We start from the raw sequence: 6,906 nt of genomic DNA, 5'->3' as shown, positions 1-6,906 counted from the left end.
TAGAAAAGATTCCAGAGAGATGTATATTATTCAGATTTAAACATATTGTAAAATGAGTCTACATTGAAATAATGGAAATTAGAAACTTGGTTGCTTTTAAAAGCTCTAATTAATGTTACCAAACCTGTTGTATGCTTCCATATAGTCATCAGAAAAGTACTAATAACACCAAATTCAAATTCCATTAGAAATTCTTTTGAATTGGAATGCTCTGCTGTTGGCATACATCTAGGCATATAGATGAAGGAATTGTAGCTGATCTAACAGAATGAAAGTTGGAGAGCAGTGTTTTAAAAAAATTATAGGAAAAAGAAAAACTCATTAGTATCTTCAGTGACCAACTTGTGATCAACCTGTCAAACATTTGAACTTTGAGATAGTTGAAGTCAGTTTTAGATTCTAGAATTTATTGTAGCATGGCCTGATGGAAAATTTGTCAAGGAATTAGTATGTAATTAAAAGTAGTAGTAGTAGGTAAGAGTTCTTATTTTGTAAAGAATTTACTTGACTTAAAAATTCACACTTTTTCCACTCCTTTATGATAAGAATAATTGATACAAAACTAAAAAGGAAGAAAACCCTAAGCAAAGTATGGAGTGTAATGAATACCTATGTTTAAATTTTGCTGCTAAGACATTATATTATTCTTTCTCTCTTGTGGTTTTCTTGCCCTGTGAAAAATTTACATAGTTCTTAAATTAATATTATTGAAAACATTCAACATATTTTTAGGTACCTTGATAGATGTTTGGGCCACTTATTCACTCAGAATCAACTGCTTTGCAGTCCTCCAGAAAGTTGGATATGCTTAGTACTTCATGCCTCATGAAAGCACTAGCAAGAAAATCAGTCAGTTAGGGCTAAGGGTCATTTCTGCATTTATTCCTATTTTTATATGCAAACAAAAAACAACCAGGAAGCTAAAGCTAAATTTTATCAAAGTCAGTCTGATGACTGATCAGCAGATTATCCTATTTAACATTGTAACCATTGTGTTCACATCTGTTAGAATTACAAAGCTTCCAACTGCTAAGAATTTGAAGGTAAAATAAGTAGCATCTGAAAGACTAATACCACTGCTACATGTGAGTCCTCTTCCTGGAATAATTGGGAGTATTAATTGTGTTGCTCTTTGTTGCCTTAGACTTGGCATGCACACTGTCTACAAAAAAGCAGAGCATGCCAAGTCTGGTCAGCATCAGATAGTCACAAAAACTTCACATTAGAGACAAATTTTCAAAAAATACAGTAGTTAAATGTCTGAAGCATTTGAACTGGGATTTTGTTTTGGTGAGATTACATAAATGGTTGCTGCAAATAATATATTTCTTAGTAACTTTCAGTAAACAAAGTTTCTTTTGTTCTAAGCTAAAAATTCTTATGAGAAATGTCAGACTCACATGATCAATTTATGAAGTGCTTAAATCACAAAAGGTTATCTGTATTTTTCTCCTTCCAAATATTCAGAGTGTCTGCAGAGCAGCTGACTGTGTGACTTCTTTTTTTTTTTTTTTTTCTGAATAAGTTGAGTAAAAAAACCCAGAGACGCATAAAGAAATTGATTTGAAATAAAGTTTTTTCTCATAAAGACTATATCTAGACTTAGTAGCTAATTGTGCTCTGGAAGTACTACATTGTGATCTACTCCTGTCACTGTTTGGAATAAGGTTTTTGTGCATCATATAGGAAGAAGTACTAGTCTGTTGCTGAAATATACGTAGATAACTGGATGTTTTTCATCTCGGTGCCTTACTTGTGGTGACCTTAGAGAAGCAACTTTCCCTCAGAATGCTCCTTGATTCATCAAAGTGTGAAACTGCGATTCTCACAAGGTAATAGTATAATTATATATTTCAGATTACCAAAACCAGTCAAAATAAGTTTATCTTCAGAGGAGTTGAAAGAGCCATTGTGTGGTTCTGAATTTATTTCCTAATTATTTTCACACAACTCTGCTCAACATACATATTTTAGAAAAGGTGTGACTTTTTTTTTTGTGCATATATTGCTTTTCTTCTTCTCCCCCAACTTTTCTTTCAGACTACTAGCCCTGAGGAATTCTAATTTTGTATCTAATTAATTCTACTGTTGCTTAACTGCATCTGCTTAAAATGTGTTTAAAGCCTTTGATATAGATAGGAAAAAATGCCTGTTTTCCTGTGTTTTTATTTATTACACAGAACCACCTGTTGTTTTGTATTAAAAACATTGATTCATTGAGATTGTTTCTCCCCTTAAGCATTTTTAAGAGACAATGTATCTGTTGAGTAAGCTTTTGTTATTGTTTTATTCTCCTTATTTTCTCTCCTGACTTTTTAAATATTAAACTGTAGCATATACATCAAGTACAAAAATGCTACAGTGGATATACCAGGACAGAAGCTGAATTGCTTTATAGCTGCTTTTATCAGAATATAGTTTAGTGTGCTGAGTCTGACATGGAGACCAACAGACTTTCCATTAGTGCTCTTCACTGTGTACCATGTAGCTTGTATTTGAATGTTACCTTCCACCATACTGAAATTAGGCTTTTAGTTATAAGTTTTAACATCTCTATGCAAACTGAATTAATTTCTGCTTGAGGAAATATACCTGTGTTGTTACGTTTGATCCTAAAATCACTCATGATTAAAACAGTAGATGTGCCTGGAAGAGAGGGAGACAGACAGACAGACAGGGGTGTAGGCAGGGTGAGAGAGGAGTGGTGATTTTCTGCTGTCCCAAGACTCTTTTATCCTTAAGACCATTTCTGAGGGCAATTTGTCTCCACAATCTTTCAACCATATAAATTATATAAACCGTATAAACGATACATATATCTTGATATGCTATCCCATTTTTTATTTTTATTGTTTTGGAACAGAATTCCACTACTAGACTAACTTAAATAAATGGCTGTATCTACAGTTGCTATTAATCTTTCCCTGAAAGTATTTAATACCATAAACATAAACACTTTTCTCATAATCTGAGTGTTTAGTTTGCATGAGAAGAAATAATGTCAGCTTTATTGATTTTATAAAGATCTGATGGTGTAATAGCTTCACGTAAATTTGTTGGTATGTAGTATAGGCCAAACACTAAACTCCTCCTCTTTACAACACCATAACAGACAAATAGCCTATATTTATAATCATTAGAGAACACTTGAAATTTCCATACATTTGTTTCCAGAATACAGTATGTGAATGAAGTGAGTTTTTTCTTGGTATAATTCCTTTATTTTCAAATTTTAATTGCACAGTTCCTTTAATTTTTTCTTGCACTTAAGCCTGTCAGAGAACATCTCAATATCAATGCACTGATGAAACTGATCCTACTACTTCACCTTTAGCCATGTTTTAGTCACTTAAATACATGATCATTTCCAGAGAGATCTTCTGCATTAACTTTTCTGTAATATTTTATCTGCTTTCTGTAACAATCCTGATTATGTTCCTTTCCCATAAATATAAGTAATTTTTCACTCTGCTCTCAGAATTTTGCAAACACACACTAGCTTTTTTTGGAAGACTGGCTTCGCTCCTGTCCAAAATCAGGTCATTTAATAACAAGAGTTGGCAGCATTTCAAAGTCTTATACTTTCAGGACTTTGAAGATTACAAAGATTCTCCTCTGCTGTCCTTTGAAGTTCCATTTTATTAATCAGACAGAAAGCCATTTTGGCCAAAGTTACTTTGGGTGATATGGTATAATTTGAAATGAGCAAATCTGTATTTTTCATTAGGATAAAATCTTTGATATTGATGTATGACTAATGGACTGCTAATGTAAACTATAATATTTCTGTATTAGCTGGTTTTGGGTCAAGAATTTATGAATAAACCAAATTAACAAAATGCAGTATATATTACTGAGACAAAAAAAAAGCAGTGCTCAAAAAACCCCCATTCAATCCATTAAAAAAATGCATTCCAACATGTTTTCATTTATTTTGTTCATAGAAATATGACTTTTTTCTGTATGAAGATACAGATTAATCTAGGTCCTACAGGTCAAGTTTTATTAATTTTAATATTTTTTAAGAAAACAGATGGTATCTTACACTTAACTAGATGATGGGGGTTTTTTGTCTATTTGATTATGCCAGACAATTATGCCAGAATTGTAACTGGTCCTGTTAAGGATTCAATAAAATTTTACAATTTGTTCTCATTATTATTGAGCAGAATCTCTACCAAGTTTTGATATGAGAAAAAAACCAAACAACTGGCAGTGGGGACAGAAGGAATTACAATCTGAAGTAGTAGTTAGTGCATGGGATTCCTGGAATGACGGCTCATGTTGCTGTTCCAAGGCATGAGATGTTATGGATGACACTAGGGAGATTTGACTGGGTGCAGGAGGAGGAACTGAAGAATAAAGAGTACTTGGCATATATGCTATGCCATAAATACATTCAATTCATGTTTCTAAACAACTCAGGAACAGATTTAATTCTTTTGGGTTCAGAAGTGGCCATGCAAATATGAGTAGGCAACAAATTGTTGCATTACAGAGCTGAATTTATTGAGAATTAGAAGTATTCATTTAAAGATGAAAATATTAAATCTTATATCCCTGTTTTACTGAAGCAGCAGCTCTGATGTGCAATTTTAAGACAAGAAAATAAACATATTAAAAGGTTGAAACACCTGTTCAGGGATAAGAATTTGCTGTGGGCATGGAAAAAAAAGGAAAATAAAGCTGTCTTATGCATGATGAAAGTTTTTTGCTTTTTAGTCCTTCAAGTGCAAATAGACTGGTAAGAATTGCTTTGGCAGCAAGCTGTGATATATTTCCTACTCCCCGTTTCATATCACAATTCATGTTTTCCTCATGTACCTCTAGGAGGTTACCCATACATTTTTGTAAACATTCTTCTTTCTGACAATAGTACAGAAAAATATTCATCCTTTGAGAGAAGAGCAGAAAGAATTATAAATATGCAGCTGGTCAGCCTGTATTCTCAGTGTTAGTCCTTAGAACTTAGTTTAGACTTAGATTGCCAGACATCAAAGCCAATCAGACATTACTTCTGAGAACGTTTTGTTTAAGTGTTTCATTGATTAGCTATGATTTCTGGTGACACTTTTCAAAATAAATGAGCAGCCTGAACAGGAGGCTGTTAGTTGTTCCTTTGATCCATGATGGTCTTCACTTGTATGAGCCTTCCACACTCTGATCAACTAAGTGATAATAACACTAGTTCCACTCAACAGCTTATTCACTGGAATTCAGCAGTTTACAGAAGCTCCTGAAAAGTTTAAGCAAGAACTATCATTTATTACAATCTGCAAAGTCATAGATCAAGAAATTAAAGGGTAGCTGAAAGTAAAGTTTCATCTAAAGCAGGGTCAGTTTGCATGCTAGAGGCAGTGAATAGCTTTCAGTTCTAATTAGTCTATTAACTTAGCAAATAGATGACTTCCAACCTTTAATTTCCTTTTAAAAATGAATGGTTTTAAGTTCCTTTCCACATACATTTCTACATAAACTCTTTAACACTTGTTTCATACATATCTATACTACTGTTCTATATAGGGTAAATGAAGCAGAAGGCAGGTTGCATTTATCCTATGACAAGATGAAAAGCTGATTATGCAGATGAGTGCAGATGAAGCGGAAACCTCTCAGAGATTAGGTTTTGCTCTCAGTGTGCCCTACATTGCAGCCTACATAATCGTTTCATGTTGGTTGCTTTCTGTGAACTCTGTCTCCATATAAACCACATGCTTGCAGAAAGGGGAGTTACTAACAAAGTAATTGCTAATCTTTGTTTGAAAATACTAAACATCAGAAGAGCAAGACTTACTTTCAGCCAGAGTTTTTTCCATTCTCATGTCTGCAGACATGCCTCAATATGCAGAGTATGAGCTTGTATAGGTGCCCAATTCACAGTCAGAAAATCTCAGGCAAAAAAAGAGAAAACCTCAATTTCCTAAGATTTCAAAAGGAAAGGAAGCTGTGAGTGGTCTAAAGTAATAGCAATCTGATGTTCCCTAGTATTTCAAATAAAGGTGGGTGTTTTCTGCTTAAGTTCAGTAATATCATAATTGTTTATGAGAAATTGGCACAGTGAGCTAATAAAGAATTTAATAAATTAATTAATGAAGCAGAGCCAAAGTGACACTGTCAGGAGTCTGTAAGTTACAATGCAATGTTTGAATACTGAGAAGGGTCTTAAACACCAATGGGAATCAGAAGACCATTTTCTCCCAGTTGTGTCAGTAACCAGAAATATTTCAACCCTAACTCTGTTACTTCTGAATCGTCTCTAATATTTTTACCTAAGTAAGTTGTTTCAAAGACCTTTGTTATGATGTCCTCCAGAATGCAAAACTTTCAGAGAACAGTAGCAGGAAGATTACTTGTAGAAAAGTAACATTCAGACCAATAAACTATGTCCTTGCTCCATCTAAAATTCTGTTCTTTGAAATAGCTAGGTATTTTTTGAGGTGGTTTAGGAACGCGGCTTGTATAGTGATTTACCTCTCTAATGTGCGCTAGGAGTAAAGTGAAGGATTCCTTGTCCTCTAATGTCGCAGCTGAGGGTTATGTCTGGCTTGCTTGAGGGCTGTATTGCAATTACTGGGATGAGCGGTGGCGACAGGATTGGCAGCGATGCTCTTCCAGGAGCAGAACAGATTTGGCGGATTATGCAACAGCAGTTAATGACAGAAATAAACTGGCTGATGCCTTGATGCGTTAGGTCCCCTCAAGCCCGGCTGTGCCGGAGAGCCCTCCCGGTGACACACCGAGCGCCAGCAGCGCCACAGCCGCCACAGCCGCGGGACCCTCCGGCCCAGGGCCCGCCCCCTGGCCGCGCCCTGCCCCGCGCGGAGCGGCCGCGCGCCGCCGCGCAGCCCGCCGATTGGTCAGCCGGCCTGTCAGTCCGGACGCCCCCCCGGCCCCCCCTCCCGCCGG

The sequence above is a fragment of the Empidonax traillii genome, unplaced genomic scaffold (genome assembly GCF_003031625.1).
Source record: "Empidonax traillii isolate 1590-97213 ecotype Southwest subspecies unplaced genomic scaffold, ASM303162v1 scaffold53:size2875158, whole genome shotgun sequence".
NCBI classification, from domain to species: Eukaryota; Metazoa; Chordata; class Aves; order Passeriformes; family Tyrannidae; genus Empidonax; species Empidonax traillii.
Note: the sequence above shows the minus strand (reverse complement) of the source record.